This window comes from Lagopus leucura, unplaced genomic scaffold, assembly GCF_019238085.1.
Source record: "Lagopus leucura isolate 7727_CA_CO unplaced genomic scaffold, USGS_WTPT01 Super-Scaffold_100157, whole genome shotgun sequence".
Classification (NCBI taxonomy): Eukaryota; Metazoa; Chordata; class Aves; order Galliformes; family Phasianidae; genus Lagopus; species Lagopus leucura.
The window spans coordinates 42,782,991-42,800,244 of record NW_024962334.1 but is presented as its reverse complement, the minus strand read 5'-3'; the positions used below and the strand labels follow the sequence as shown (position 1 = coordinate 42,800,244).

At 39.9% G+C, this 17,254-nt stretch overlaps 1 long non-coding RNA gene across 1 annotated transcript; it reads right to left on the bottom strand.

Moving 5' to 3' along the window:
• Positions 1 to 2,232: 2,232 nt before the first annotated feature.
• Positions 2,233 to 11,209, bottom strand: LOC122189187. The gene is made up of 3 exons (XR_006181735.1): positions 11,152 to 11,209; positions 4,032 to 4,138; positions 2,233 to 2,739 (listed from the first exon to the last, which is right to left on the bottom strand). It is a non-coding gene; the product is annotated as an uncharacterized LOC122189187 (long non-coding RNA).
• Positions 11,210 to 17,254: the final 6,045 nt, after the last annotated feature.

Sequence of the window (17,254 nt, the reverse complement as noted above, 5' to 3'; positions counted from 1 at the left end):
CTCTCACTCTGCCTACCTAGGAGAGGATATGTTTCTTTTTAAATCTCATGTCTTCTTCTACTACTGAACAGAACAACCTGACTTCTTCTTTTTTTTCTTTTTTATTCTTCCTTGTTGTCTCTTTTGTCACAAATAACATAACTTCCAGAAATGCTGAGCTTATGACCATCTTCACGACTTTCAGTATTTCTTCTTACTTTTCCACTTAAGAAAATTGATGCAACCTAACTTTCTGGAAATTAGCAATCCTGAGTATGTGATATTAGAAAGTCTTGAGGATTATGATGCTATTTATAATCAACTTGTCAGCCTTTTCTCCCAGTCTTTGAAATCTTCCAGTATGGTTTTCCCACCAGGAGAAGACACTGTTTTTTAGTACCATGAAGCACACAAGAGCATAGGAGTTTATCTCACATGAAAGCAAACATTAATCTTGGCCAGGAAAAGCACTGAAAATAAAAAAGTTATTTGTAGCCATTGTAGGCTATTCAAGTATATGATACTTTTGCAGCTGATGATTGATATTCACTGAACCCTAGAGAGAGGTTCTATTAATATCAGATCTATATTTTAATACCTATTAATATTAAAAGGGAACTGAAAAAATTATGTGAAGCAGCCCAATAAAGTCAGGGGACATGGGACTTGTGGAAATGTCTAATATTTATGCAAGTACCCACTGAAGGAAAAAGAAAGAGAAATGCTAATAATTCTGTTTCCACATATGCACTGTAATATTATTATTGACCACTATATTATGAAGAACTCAGGGGCTGATAAACACGAAGAAGAGAGCGCTAGCTGTGAAACTATTCGTGTGTGTTAGGAATATGCCTTTACTCAGATCCTACCCTTGAAATCATGTGAGAGGGTTCACTATATCTGCCGGGATCCTGTTGTTAATGTGAGGGCTACTAGTGCCTTACACTGTAACTTATACCTCAAGCAAGGCCACTGAATGTGAAGGGATACAAGAAAAAAAAAAAAAAGCATGTTTCTCATCTCCTGGGAGCAAGCATATCTAGCTAATTTAATTTTACTTTAAATAAAGAGTATGCACCAAGAGAGCATCTACCATGTAGTACTGCAGTGAGGCAGATTTGCAGTGTTTTAGATGTCTAGAGCTGCAGACAGTCAGCTCAGCACCGTTTCAGTTCCATTCAAGATTTCAGGTACAGATTATCAAGATGATTTTGGAAATCCTCACTATGCCCCTATTTTCCTCTCTAGATGTCTAAATATCTTAAAAAATCTGGTAATCTGGTTTCTTCTCCTTTGATAGAGACTTCCACAATGAGATCCTTTCATTTTCAGATCCAGAGTGGTAGCTAATTGCTACTGAGGAGCTTTTCACCACAGCCAAAACTAACCACAAGAAGTAATAAAAATCCAATAATCCAAACGATCGACTATGTATTGAATAATTCTGAGAGCACAGTGCAAATTGTGCAAATAGCACAATTCTGGGCACACTAAAGACAGTCAAAAATTAAAAACCTAAATGAACACAGAAAATGTCTGTCACGTCAGATACATCAACTCTGTCAGTCCAATACATGCACTTAATTAAAATGGTTCAACCATCTGTCCAAGAGGTTGCATGGGAAAACTTCAATTGATCGTCTCAGTTTTTCTGAGTGATAAGGAAGTAGAGCTAAAGCTAGCTCTTCTGGAATGGATTTAAGAATTATAAAACTGACAGTTGGGAAATTTTCTACTTTAACTATTTTAAGCCTCTGTCATTCCTTTCTGCAATTTCGATAGAATTGAGCAATTGAAAAATACAGAGGCAATTTAAGCACTGAGAAGGCAGGTGAATCATGTCCCTCCATGGCAGTCAAGCCTTGTGCCTGGAGATGCTATTTGCTGTGAAGGAGGGTAGGTGATTTCCTGTTACAGCACTCCCTGGAGGACAGAGCAGAGGAGCAAATGCAGCTTTCAATTTCTGAAGGGGCTCTCCAGGAGCTCAGTGAACAGAAGCAGCTGAGAGCAGACGTAGAAATCATCACTGCCTTATTTGTCTTACCTGCTTCTTGATGTAACCTTTTCTCTGTACCACTAAGGGATGCATAATCACTTTTATTCACTTGTGTATATTTGCCTCTAGAGGTTTGCCTAAACTTGAGGCTCCTGGGACAAGATTCTGCTCACCTAACTTCAGCTTTTCAATTGCCATCCAGTCTAGGCTGGTCTCAGAATCATAAAATGGCTTGGGTTGTAAATGACCTCAGATATCATCTAGTTCTAGCCCCACTGCCATGGGCAAGGTTGCTAGCTGCTAGATCAGGCATCAGATCAGGTTGAAAGGTCCCTCTCAAAAGTGGTTCAAATTGCTGTCTTTGGATGCTTATTCCTATAAAGCCAGTGGGAAGAGGTTGGTGCTTCTGGAGGCCTCCAATGAGAAATAAATCACATTTAAGTTTTTTTTCTTAAACAAACAACAACAACAAAAAAAACTAGAAAGAGAGGTTCCATTGATATCAAATCTGTCTTTCAACATCTATCTATCCATCTATCTATCTACTTATCATCTCATATAAGCAAGAGGCCTCATCCATGATACGAGCTTCATGGCTGCTTCTTTCACCATCCCATGCCCTTCCTGCTTGATTTTTCCCCGAGTCTTTGGATTAGAATGTACGTGGGTTGTTTATTCTTCTCCATTACATCTTCCACTGCCCTCTGCCATTTGCCTCCAGAAGATACTGTTCTTCTAGCAGCCATCTCCCTGGAAATGTCCTAAAGGATCAAATCCAGGGGAAAAGGGTTACAGATTATTCAAATGGAAAACACTTGTATGAGAAAAAAAGAGCACAGACTATTCTCCCTCTTGCTTCTAGGAGAACATTTTTCATTTTCTAGATAATACAGTAATGTCATTCACAGGCCTCGAAAATGAAAACTTAATCTCATGAGAGCAAAGTAAAACCTCCATAGAATAATCACTGAAACAGGTATAGATGAGAGTAGGAACAATCCCATTTGTAATCATCCCCTTAGGTCCTCAAAACCAAAATGGTGAGAGCTCAAACCCTTACCTGTGGCCCTCTCACCAGCATCTGTGCTGTTATCATGGCTGCCTACTCTCACCAAGACACACAGGCTCCAGTGGTATTTTATATTCCTTGTTGTGGGAAGAGCTTATGCCTACCCATTGCTTCACTAGAGAAGACAACTGAGCCAGATGAGCAGTGGTAGGAGCAAAATGAGTACTTCTTCAGCCTCCTCAGTAGCCTCAGGAAATAGCACAGCTGGGGCACACCCTACTCGAACAGCAGGGTGGGTGGAATGGAGCTTACGAAGTCTGTCTGTATCCTTAAAGACCACTAGCAAGATTCCAGTCATTTGGATGCTTGCAAAATGAACAGAAGTTTTTATACGGATCTAGGAACTGGAAGCAGCCACAGCAATTGATTAGTGTGTGCATGCCTTGGTCTGCTGGTGGGAACTTCTGCAAATTAAAATACTCAACAACACTTCTCCAAGTGTCCTGGGACATTAGCTCCGTCTGTGACTGTCTGGTTTGGGCTTTCAATCCATGAAGAGCTTTTTAAATATGAAAATGACCACTGAGCAGAGCATTTTCATAGGTTGTGAGATAGAAAAATATTTCTCACAAGCTTGTGCCAGTCTGGGTTCAAAAGCATTGCGTGGGGACAGTCTTGAGCTAGCACATTTTGGTGCAAACTTCACCATAAGGCCTGAGGAGATAGCATCAAGAGGAACCTTTGGGAAGAGTAAGAAAAGAAAGGATGTGAAGCGACCAATTATGCTGAGCTTGCTTCTCAGCTGTTCCAAGTAATGCCTTGTGATATTATTTACTTTCCCTTGCTCCTGTCTCTAGCCTCCCCAACCACTTTCCCTTCTCCTACCACCCACCACTGCTCCTCCTTGCTCTCATACTGAGATTCCTGCTGTGAGTGTAGAATCCCTGCCCCATCCCTCATGACTAAACAGTCTCTAGAGTTGTTGCCAAATGAGGCCAAATCCATACGTGTATTTTTCACCAGTGCCAAAGCCTTATATCTTACCATCCACTCTTTACTGTTTTCATCTAAAACTCCACGAACAACCTCCATTGTCCTCCTGTCCACAGTTTCTCTCTGCTTGTGCGATTTGCTGTATGATGTGCATGAACCTGGAGAGTAGATGTAGTCACAGATTAAAGATTTTGCCCATGTTTGACAATGGACATCATTCAATTATGGCATTAGGCTCTGTGCAAGTTTCAGTGTCCCAGCAGATCTCAGTGACAGTCCAATTTCTTGTGAAATGTTTTTTCCTTGATGGCCTTTTCCCAGAGGGTTAGTACTATCTATACGAGCTCACTGAAGCAGAACCTTATACTCTGGCCACATCAAGTTTGATGTATTATTATCCTAAACTAATTTTCTCATTTAATTTCAGGAATATATCAGTTGTATGATTTGTTTCCATTGACAGTAGCTACTGCTTGCTGTAAATTACACTGTACAGTTATCATATTGCACTTTTCAAGTAATAAATAGATTGTCCCCACCCTGGTTGGCTGATGGACTGGTTTAGAAGTTAAGATCTTTGGGTAAGCTGGGGAGAGTTTACAAGAAGACACATCATTCTTAATATTCAAAATACACTTCAAGATGAATGACTAATTGTATGGGAATAATGTCATCTGTATGTATGTATAATAGCTCTGTGATCAAAGACAGACTTCTAAGATATAATCTAAGCTCACTTAAATCCTAATGAGAAATTACATGGGAATGTTGGTATTTCAACAATCCACAAGAGTAGCTGAGCTCAATTATCCCAGTGTCATAAGGGGTTTGTTTGGATAATTGAGACTTCTGACCATTGAGACCATATTCATTCTAACTAATATACATGCAGGGATAAATCTGTACTTTGAGGAAGAGGGAATTGTGAACAGCTATGGTTTTGGACAATCAAGTTACAGTGTAAACCTACTCTGGATTCCCATGGATCCATTATGGTTAATAAATAAATAAGAAGGCGGGCCTGGAACTCTTCAGAGGGATTCACCAATTGGTTCATAAACATGATCAAGTTAGTACAGAGATAAATGACTCCACCTGTTACCCAGCCCTGCAAAATTTATCAACTCCAGATTAAAATCTCTTTGACTATCCTTATGATGAAGTTCATAATTATGAAAAAATGTATCACATATTACTCACAAGTCAAAACAAATACTATTCCTGAGATTAGTGGACCAGCACAATTACACGAGCCTGCCTGATACTTTCTCCCTGAATTAATTAACAGGGTGCAAAAATGTACTAAATTCTTTCTAAGGGTGAAGTCTTTCTACACTTGCTATCTTTCTGGGTCTCTCTGACATAAAGGAGGTATTGGGGCCAGCTGGACAAGATTCACTTCATGCTCCCATGGTTTCAGAATCATCCCAAGATAATAGAAAGCATGAAGATGGGAGCAGAGATATGGGCAAAGAGCTCACTGTTTCTATCCGAAGGCTGTGAAAATAGGTCAGATAGGTTTGTTTGTCTGTTAATGAAGTCTGTGAGACTTTTTCCATTTCTTCTCTAGGAGAAGGCTGTTTTAGCACCTAATGTCATCTGACTGGATGAGAGAATAAAGCAAGGTCTGAAATCTTTAAAAAGATGTGTGATTGTGTGCAATAATGCAGTTTTCAAGAGCACCTCACGTTCACAGCTCTCACTGAACATTAGAGAAGGCTGTATTCACAATTCACCTCAACATTTCTGAAGGTTTCACTTTAAATTGCAAAGATTTAAATGTCCTTTACTACTGTTAATAAGCCAACAGTGTAGAAAGCAAAACAAATCACAGAAAAATGAAAGATATCTTTCCGCCACTCTATAAACCCACCACAACTGCATGCTTTGCGTACTGCTTGAATTTCTGCTTGATCTCTCTCTAAAATAATAATAAGATGAATAACTGGAGGAACAAAACTGGTTGCATGCAAGCAGAAACTGAATAGAAAATGTTTCTTTTATTTGGACAAGAGAAGATAAAGAAAAGATATGATAAGAGATCTAAACATCCATGAATGCTGTGAATAATATAAAGAGGAAATGATTCACTATTTTTATAATGGCAGCAGGTTCACAACTAAAGGAAGAATTTTTTTGCACAGTGGAAAAGTACTAACTTGTTACAGGCTACAAGCTGTCATGGAGCATGGAAATGCAGTGGGTTCAAAATGGCTAGAAAATTTCTAAGCAGACAAACTACAGAATGATGGCTATTAAAAATGATGACATATGTGTAAATATTGGCCTGGAAATATCCTCTATCTGGCCCAATGTCCTGTGTAAGTGTAGCTATTGCGTCTGTTCTTACATTCTTATGTGACTATTCACAACAGAGGGTCCTGTAAAGCATGAAGGAAGCCTCTAAACTTTCCAAAAGGGTTTTTTCAAAATGTGAGCCCGAGAATTCAATCTATGGACATATAATCTAAAAAATCCTTAAGAAATGAGCAGCTTTCAAACATATAATCAATGAAGTGTGAGTACCTCACGAAGAAGGAGGCAGCCAAGGGGTATTTAGAACTTGTAGCATATTTATATATCATGAAGAGTAAGAAATTAAGATGAGTCCTCAGCTCATCTTCTGAATTCTTATCCGTGTCAATTAGAAATCACAATTAAAATCAGATTCATCTAGCTTCCTGCTATATAGTTCAGAAGTTAACAGGGGCAGCACATGGCACAGCATCTACGCCACCCTTGGAATTAACTTGGAGTTAAATACGGGAATCTGACTTGCATTATGTACCAGTGTGTCATTAAGAATACGGGCAGACATTACACAGGACTTGTTCCCACTTGATTGATCATGGTTCTATACTATTTTGGAAGTTAAGTACTTTAACCTTTATGCCATTGCTGCTTGGTGTGATGTAATATTAGAGCTCCTAAGTGCATTTCTTATCAGAAGCATCTTAAATCATGCACGATTTAATCGAGTTATTAAAAAGTAAAGTTTCCTCTATTGCTTAGTCTTTTTTTCATGCTCAGTCACTGAAGTCCACTAGTAGGAGTCAATCAAATTAAGGAGTGATTGGCTTCTTGCCTTGGTTTGCCTCAGTGAACCACAACCTACTTTCTCTGGGTGTGCTTCTTTGGGATCTAGTCAGCCAGGCTCCATTGCAGAAATAGGTCAGAGGACCTGTTGACAGGACTATTTCATGGACTCTCCCCACTACAACATTATTTACCTACTCACAAATATGAAATTTGGCAAGGAAAAGGAGAATCAGTGTGAATTCACAATGATGCAGTCAAAAAGAAATTCTGTTTTGTTTCAGTAGACATTGTGAAGCAAGCAGACAGTGGGTCCTGGCATGTGACCCACTTTTTGTCCAATTTTTACAAGGTGACCATTCTGTAGATCACATTCTTTAACACCTGTTCTTTATAAAGGGCCGTGGAGAGGTGTATTCAAATTGTATGCAATAGCACTTTGGATTGGAATTGGTACCTTCAGTGTCATCCAAGTTCAAGAGACTGATATGGCAGATTGCGTTGCAAATCACCCAGAGCCTGGATCCTTGTCCAGTCAACTCTGAGAGACAGACACAACCTCTGAGTTATGTATTTAGCCTAGGTGGTCTGGTCACAACCTCTGCTTCTATCTTGGACCTGGATAGAGCATGATAGCTCCTTTTCATTTTATGATTAATGATGGATCTTAACTCTCTGGCTCACATTCAAAATAATGCTCAATATGTCAGATTTGTCTCTTTTCTATTCTAATCCATTAGGTCATAGTGGAGGATATGCATCACCCTGGAGATGGCATCATTAGTTTCCACTCTGGGGTCTGTAAGAGGCTCATCAGCAGTAGGCACCAGATACTATTAAGCCTTCAGTTGTCATGACTACCTTCCTTCCGCCTCACTCGTAGAATTGTCTTGGGAGATTTAATGGAGAAGACACTGGAAATCTTGCATCACTGCAACTTCTTTTTAACCGATTGTGAGATCCTTGGCTTTCTGCACTTTCCTTAGAGGGGAATTTCTTCCTGGGGTGCCCACTGGTCACTTTACAACAAGAAGCAAAGGATGAATCTTGGGTGAGAGAGCAGTTCTGGGGAAAGGAGCAAAAAGGAGAAAAAGATAGAAGCACCTGTATGAGGATAGAAATAGATAAAGACTATAAAGAAGAGTTATGCAATGACAAGGAGTTGAGAAACTAAGGAATGGGTTGAGAGAGAACAGAACAGACAAGAGTCATGGAGCAGATCTGTTTTTTCCCTTTTTACTCCAGCAGCTACTGTAAAAAGTCTGTAGAGAACAACCCAGAAAGTAGTAGGATTTCAGAGTTGTACAGAAGGGAAGATTTTGTCTCCAAAGTTACAGGAACTGACTCACGTCTGGCCCTACATCAATCTCATCCACTGGCAATCACTCCTGAAAGGCAAGGTGAGACCACTGAGCTTTTGCCTGTTTTCCGTAAGTCCACTAACAAAGACAGGAGAAGACCTATTTCTCTGACTAGCACCAGAGAGCCTGGGCCCGTGAGCTAATTCCTAGGGTTAAGCAGAGAGGTTAGGACAGCATGTACAAAGATGACACGTCAGTGATGTCCAGTCTGCCACTGAGGAGTTGGTGCTACCTGATGTTACTGCACATGGACCATAGAAGAAAAACAGGAATATGAACATTTATTGCAGAGGCCTCAGATGTGCTATGAACTTACCACTTAGCTTAATCCAGTGTAATACATTCCTACGCCTTTATCACTGTGCTTGGTATTCTTCTTCTACAGGTCATCTCAGTCTGCAGTCTTATTCTCAGGCACTGGCACCTAAGCTGTTGCTGCCTTTATCGCAGGTGCTTGCTCAGGCATTGACTTCTGCCTCCTTGCAATAAGCTTTGGGCTCTCATGGGTCTCTCTCCAGCAAAAACACTTAAAATACAGGAATCTTTAAGTGCTGAAACTTTAACCACTGAGGTCACTGGGACAATCTGTGTGTCTATGCATGCATTGCTTGACTGGGGTCACAGGCAGCAAGCAAGCCAAGTCAGTATAGATTATCTCCCCATCTTTCTCATTCACTAACTCCTAACCCAACTGCATACTGACTTTGCAAACGATGCATTTACCTTGGCTTAGCTATAAGGAAGCCTTCAATAGATTTTTCTCCTGTAAGACAAATACTGTCATTTTGAATACTGCTGCAGCAATGGCAGGATGCTGATTCACTGATGAATCTTTATTTTTTCCTGAGGGAATGATTCTTCATCGTGCACTTAACCTACCTGCATGGCATCACTGAACAGAGAGCGCTTCTGAGTGAGCAGGATAAACAAAGAGCGTGCAGACCTATTTTTAGTTTTAATTTAATTGCCTGTTTCCTAGGCTTGTTCTGTGATGGAATGATTTTTTATTTATTATTTATTAGAATATTAATTAAGATCTTATATTTTCTTGAGATTTGCTTCCTCTTCAGACGAAAACATCGTCTGCTCCCTTTTTCCCTTAATGCATAAACCATTTGCTATGTGTTTACAAAATGATATCAAGAGTAAATCTAGTCCTGATAAGCTGCCTTGACAAGGAAATAACTTAGCATTCAGTGCTCATGAGGGAGGGTGGGAGAGAAAGAGAGGAGAGAGAAAGGATAAGATCTCAAATGAAATCAGCACAATGTGCTCCTTTAGGATTGGTTCTAGAGCAGATAAGGTTTCTATTCCTTCATAAACAGGTCAAAGAGTCTCGGCATCAAAACTGTATTTACCAAAGTTTTCTGTCATTTGGTGAATTGATCGCACATACAGTAAACAAACCTTTGTAAATATGAAACCAGATTAGCATTTTCAAGTTTTTCAAATGCAGCATTCCCTTTAAAATGGCTGGGCATTTTTCTTAGACATTTAAATCCTATGCAAATAGTTACAGCAAATATATGAATCAGAAAAATGCACTTTCAACTGCAGTGACCACTCCTTTCTGTATCTCCTTTTATTTGAAAATAGGCAAACACAGTACTGAGTTATTTCTGTTTGCTTTTTTTCTGTTGAATATTTTTAATGGTTTGTACTGACGGAGGGAAAAACTGATGTTTAGTTAAAGTTGATACAACCCACAAGTGGACATGTCAAAACAAGCTATAGAAAGTTACTTTTGATGTGTTTTATTGAGATATCTATGGTACTTTCCAATTGCTTTATGCCAAAAAAAGGCAGCTCTACTCAAAAATTGTTTCTTTTGAAAACAACAAATACAACTTTTGAAGCTTTTAAATATGTTTCAGTATATTTAAAGGGAACCCTCTTAAAGCTGAAATTATCTATTACTTGAAAAGAAAAAGGCAAGTAATACAATAAGATCAGTTCAGCAATCTTTACATGCAGTATACAGTTTCATTAAGGTGGTGATATCAGGTCATTGTTGTATGCCTACATGCCCTCTTGTCTTCAGTCCCTGTGTTTGCAGGAGTTAAAAAGTAACAGTGTGCAGAGAGCCAGGCTGTTAGCTCTGCGATCTCTAATGCTCTGAGCCAAAACTATGGTGCACTGGATGATACTCGGGTGTCCTGTCTATTTTAGGATCCTTCCTCCTAGTGCAGAGAAATAATCCAACCTGAAATTTTCCAGGATCTTCTGTTCCCTCCTTTTTCAATCAGACCTTAAAACTGCTACCAAGAGAAAAAAAAAAAAAAATAGAAAACTCATTCTTTTTCCATACACAGAGATATGGTTTTCCCCACCTTAAACATACACGATTTGAGTTCAAAGGCTCAGCTTCCTGAGTGATAGTAAAGGTCTGTTGTTTAGCCAAGGGATCAAGAGGATAGTGGGCTCTGAGATGTCAGAAAGCGTGTCTAGACAGAGGTGGGAGGTTTCTAGGTGGAGGTGGGAGGAATGGTAACCTTGATACTCAAATGTCCTTATCCTCGCTGCTATAGCCTTACAGGGAGAAAAAGAGATGGAAAAAGCCTCATAAAATGGCCTGTGAATTTTATGGCTGGGTGCGCCAGGAGCCCTCACAGAGCCACCCATCCCTGGGATGCTGTTGGGCAGAGAAAAGGCATTTGGCACTGCTGGAAAACCCAAGACAAGTGCTACCAGAGAAGCTGAGGTGATGCCCAAGGGAGAGTCCCATGTCCCCTGTCCCAGGAATATCAGCAAAAATCAAAGAAAAGCTTCCTTACTTTGTTTGGGTCTGGGATTAAACTCTAACTCTGCCACGCCAGCTTCACACTCTTCAAGTAGTTTTGCTGGATCACACCTATCCTTATCACCCATATCAGAGACTGGTTGATGTTCCTGAGGCCAAATGGGCAGATTGGTTTGTACCCGTGCCATGCGTCAGGGGCAGACTCTGACACAAATAATCGATCTACAGTTTTCCTGGCAAAGAACCTATCAGTCAGTGTAGAGCCAAGGGTCAGGCACCTGCAGTCACAAACACAGTGGAGAGTAACCAAAGTTCCCCCAGGGAAGGCCAAAGGATGTGTCTCCAAACAAACCTATAAGAGATAGCTTGTTTCCTGAAAATCTTCCTGCTGAAAGATCTGGACAAGGAGAAGGAAAGCAATGGTTTGAAGGTGCAAATGAACTTCACTAAGTTTTGTATGATTTTGCTATTTATGCTCAGCTAAATGCCATATTTACCATGCTCCTGCTCTCCATTGGATTGGTGCCTCCTTGCAAACTCTCTGTGTTCTCTTCCCATCCACAAAATTACCCCTTTGAGTGCCCTCTGAAAACATTCAGACTTTTAACGTTCAGTATCTGTATATATTTGTGTGTGTCCTTGAGTGATGAGGCCTGCTTTAGAAAGAGCTGGAAGTAGATAAGACATGAAATCCATCATAGTAATGGAGAAAAAAAAAAAAAAAGAGAAGTGGAAAATTTGCAGGTTGCCTTAATTTGTACAAAACGTTCACATGTGTTTTGATAAAACAATTGTCATTAGATATTGTGCCCTCCGGTAACTTACACAGCTTTTAGTGCAATAAGGTACTGTCATTTTTATTGTTTTCACTGCTGTTTTACTCTTTTATTAGTTTCTTTATGTTTTATCTTTTGACAGATGCTGGTAGCTTTCCCTCCTCTTGTGCATCTGAGACTCTCAAAACATAAATCTGCTGATTTAGAAATAATAGCTAGAGATGTTACAATGGGATTATGAGTGCTCTTTTCTGCATAATATAATCATTCTTTAAAATACTTTTTATTAAATAATAAAACCCATGTTGCTGACTGTTGTCATTTGTTACTTTTATTATCTGCATGTTAAGTCTTTTTTGACACTATTATTAAAATACGTTCATGAAGGTTATGATGAGTTGCACTGTAAAAATGGCATTAGAAGAACATGCCTCACGAAGAAAGAATTTACATTTTGAAAAATGAATCTGTGTATGACATTAAATCTAAAGGAGAGTGAAATGCAACTTTGAAAATATTTTAACATAAGGATGCCTGAAACACTCTATCAACATGTGAGCAGAAAGTATTTTCAAAATGCTGATGGGTATAGTGTTGCCTGCAATAAGTTATGCTGGTTGAGTTCTGTAAGAGGAACATGTCTAGTTTTACATGTTAGCAGGACTGGGCCTAGTCTGGCTCATCACCGTAGAAAAGCATGCTTGCTGCAAGCCACTAGCTGCCAGAAGTGAACAACCTGCCAGTATGTGGGTGAGGTTAACTCTGCTGTGGAACAAGAAATTCAGAGGACATCACTATTTTTTGACAGTGGAAGGAACCAGATCAGGTTTTAACTTGACTGCAAATTAAGAGCTCACTGGGCATAAGAAAAATACCCCTGCAAAGAGCAAATAGTCTGAGCAAGAAATGTGTGCCTGATCTTGCTCTCTGCCTATTAATGGAGTCATTAAAAAAGCTCATGTCCTACTGTCGGTGAAAATGCTGCCCATGACTCACAGGCTGTATCAGCACTGCATGTGGTTCTCTGCCCACAGCCAGCCTAGCTTGTGCTCTTGACCTGTGTGCCAATGTTGGGCTTCCATTTAAAGCTCAATCTACCTCTGGCCAGCCTATAGTGTGCAGGAGACAATTCACTGCTGTCCCTGCTGGTGTGCAGACTCACCGTCGGCAGGGCAGGTAGATCCAGCTGCTGGAGCCAGCTGTTGAAAACCACCTCTGATGCTTCCAGATGCCTGTGATATTGACTCCTTTTCTGGGAGTCCTGCCACACAGCTTGGCTCAGCCAGCATTTCCTCCTTGCCTCTTTTCTCCAGCCCAGAGCTGGAAATCCCCATGCTGTTCCCCTCTCCCCCAGCCCTTGCCCTTGGGGCAGCCCGTGCCCACCTACCCCAGATGATACCTGCCCCCAGCATGTGATCCCAGCGTGGTCCCCTCTTCTGTACCGCTCAGAAATGCCAAAACTGCACGTATTCGTTATGTGTGCGAAAGGCTCAACAGTCATTCAAAAAGCAGCACAGGTGAACTGAACCAGCCAGGAGCTGCAGCGACCTGGGTCTCATCAAATGCAAAGTCCTTACATCTGCTTCTTCTCTGTTGCCCTTTCCCATCTGTTTTGTTCACCCATTGGTTTTCTGGGTGGCGAGAAGTTCAGAAGCCCCCTCTGAACTCCACCCACGTCTGTATGCATATCCATCTGTTATTGTTATAGGCATACTACACACTTTTGAGAAAAACTGCCATTCACGTTCAGTAAAATATCTCTTGAAGTTACCAAAAACAGTAAGATTTAATTATAAGAAGCCTACACTTGGATCATTTTATTTGCTGCAAACTTTCACGGTGTTTGAGATGTATTCTGATCATGTTGTTGCCTTAATTCTTAAAGTCTAGAGACATAAATATAAGTAGATAAAACTGCTATTTTGGAACAAACTTCTGATTCCAATAGGGAAAGTTTTAAGGAACTCACCAGCAACTTTAACACATGTAACAAAATACAAAATTTGATTGATTCTGCTATGTGCTAGCCAAACTTCAAAGCAAGTTCAATCAGAAAAATAGCTCCTTTTTCGATGAATCTTTTAAAACCTAAGACAAACAGTGGTAAGATAGATATTTTTTTCCCAGGAAATATTGGCAAAAAAAAATTATATATATATATATATATATATATATATATATATATATATATATACTTAATACTAGCTATCTCATTTCCTAAGTAAAAAGGAAGGGAAAATAAAGCAAACATGAAATACAGAAAAGTGGAGTTAAACTCTTAAAATACAGACAAAAAGATTGTTTGATGGAAAGTTCCTTTGATCAAAAATGTTTAGGGAAGCTTTGTTCTTCTTGGTAGCCAAGCAAAGCAGCCATGTAGTTGTTATTCCTGTTACGCTTCACAAGTCAGACTGGGCCTCGTTGTTGTCCGTATACAGTATAAGCACACCTGTATATGCAAAATGCTATATGGGGCAGCAAAGTATTTGGGAAATGTTGCCGGTGATTGGGCATGAAATATGCAGAATGTGGATCATTATAATAATCTCCACATAGTCATGTCTGTGCTCCTTCTTTTATTAAACTTTCTTTCAAGTTTCGCTATAAATTTCCAAAGGCAAAAAGATAAGAGCTGAGAAAATACGAGCTGTCTGCATGCGTTTATCTATGAAGCTACGTCTTATTTACCTTTTCTTCTGGAGCGCAGGACCAGATATGAAAGAAATTTTGGCACCAATGTATATTTGTAGGAGTTTTAGATCACTCAGGTTTATTTCCACTGGATAGTGTTCCTCCGAGTTCCTTGTCTGAAGCAGAGGAAAGTCACATGGAAGAGGATAAAAAGCATCTTCACCTCTGCTGAGGATTATTGCATTTATGTGCAAGAAAAGTCTGTAGCATAGGCAAGAAGCTCAATGCTCTCAAGCTGGTTGCCCAACAAAGCAATTAGAGGTTGCAGTAGGCCATGGACACATTCTGTTGCAAGACTCACATTCTTCCAAAGCCTCACAGCTGGTAATATCCAACAGCTGTTGGAAAAGGAGGAGATTCTGAAATTATCTGGTTAAGAAAATATGGGTAAGAATGGACAGCTTTTACTTCCATCTGCACAAAGAATAAACAACCAGAAAATTACATAAGAGGGACAAAGCAAGTGGTGGAGAAGGGTAGGGAAGCATCAGAACATATCCCCCCATCATTTGATGTGGAATGGAATGAGGAATGGGGGACCACCACGGGACATCCTTAGTCCTCTGCTCCATCTTTTAAAAAGGGGGCAGTTGCTAACAGGAAAGTAGTTCCATAGTCCTTCAACAGACTGCTGGCCACCTCTAGTAGTTGCTGGGAATTGCAGGTATTTCATGCTTTCTAGAAGCAAGTTACTGGGATGTCCAAAGGCCAAGGCAATTAGGCACTGAAATCTGGGGAAGATCCAAGCCCACCCTGCTCAGGGATGCTTTAGCAGTGCTTCTTCTGAGCTGAGACATCTGCTTGCTTTGTTCAGTATTTCCCTAGATAAGAGGAGAAACCATCATTTAAGTTACTCAAGAGTTTTATGGAAATAAGAATGAATTTTCCAGAAAGCAGAAGTGTGTCATTGCCACCCTTCCCATCGCTCATGGTGAGAACCCTGCCAACAGCCTATGGTACAGAAACCCCAAAGTGGACAGACATTTGGGGACATATATGGTAAGGGAGATAGATCATTAATTTAAGAGATTCTGCCGGTGTGCATCAACAGAACTGGCAGAATATAAAAGACGGAAAAAAAAAAAGAGTCGATTCCCAGTCTATGGGAAAATTAGATGGTCTTAAAGGAATTGTCAACTTTGGTGAGAAAGAGAGCTGCACACAAGAAAAATGTATCTTTAAAACACACAACCACATGATGTCGGGTATGCTTAATGGAGGGAAGGGCTATATTAATCTGTTTGAATTGCTAATTGGGGATTTAGTTGGCTAGATCGGGGGTTATAAGATTAAGGCTTTTATTCTGTGTTTTTGTTCTTTTCCAAAGGTAGGAATCCTCTATAGATCCCTGCTCTTGGGAATCTAATGCCCTCAAATGAACAACTCAGCAGCCGACAAGCAAGCTGATAAAGCATTCCTCGCAGATACTTAATGGGTACATTCTGTATCTCTGTCTGTATCTTTCTGTCTGCCTATCTTTTTTTTTTTTCTTTTTTTTTTTCTTTCTTTTTTTTTTTTTTTCTTTCCTTAGCACGCTTGGAAGAAGGTAGGCAAACAAAAAAAACCAACAAAACCTGAAAGAACTGCCTTTTCCCTTCATGTTTGTAGCTGCTTTCCCAGAAGTCATTTCCATTTACGGAAATCACTCTCTCAATTTCTCAATTCCTCCTGCTTCAAGTATTAAGATCCCAATTTTATTTCAAATTCTTTTGATGAATAGGACAAAATGGAAAAAAGCCCTCAGCACACTTTGCATTGCAGCTGTACAAACTGCAGCCCCAAAGAGAGTGGGATCTGCCATGGGAGATGTGAGCACTGCTGGTTGTTCTGCTTCCCCTTATCCTGGCCCCATGATAGTGAAATATAGACTTGGAAGGAAGAATGTGGAGAAGCACCTTCAGCTTTTGGAGATGGGGAGCAGGCATCAATATATGCAGGGCTCCTTGGAGGATGAGGCAGCTTCACGCAAGGCAAATCCCACATGGTGGGTCGTTTTCCACATTTATCCTTCACCTATGTTTTCCAGCTCATTGAAGAAAATGCTATTTAATGTATCCTAAAAAAATTATCAGTCCTCACCACAACTGTTGCTCTACAGTAAATGGAATAATAATAAGGAGCCTGTGTTCTTTTTAAGATAGTAAAACAGCAGTTGCTTACTGTGAGGTGGTTTATTTTTTGCACAAAGGGAAAGCTGGCGATGTTGTGTTACTTTCACAGCTTCCAGTGAAGAGCTATGACATTTTGAAACTACTGACTCATTCTTTAAAAAGGCAAAAGTAAACATGTACTATATAGTAAAATGAACACAAATCTTAACTTCTTTCATATACCGAAGCCTTCCTCAGGAATCTTGTTGCAATAATGATCTGTATACTCAAGTAAACATATCTTCAGATAGGTTTTGTAGCAGAAATGGCAGAACATTGTTATAATTCAAACAAAATCTTTGTAGATTTGCTGTTTGCTGAAAACAAGGTAGCTGTCCTCAGCCAGAAGATGAGAAACAGATTCCTGATCTAGTTGCTTATTTACTCTTGCTGGGAGCACACAGCTGGGAACAAAAAATCACCACACTCATATGTATATTGCACATTTTGTACCTAAATTTGCCAGTGTTTTGCAACTGTTTCCAAATGGGAAAAATTCTGATATTGGCCAAGTAATCCT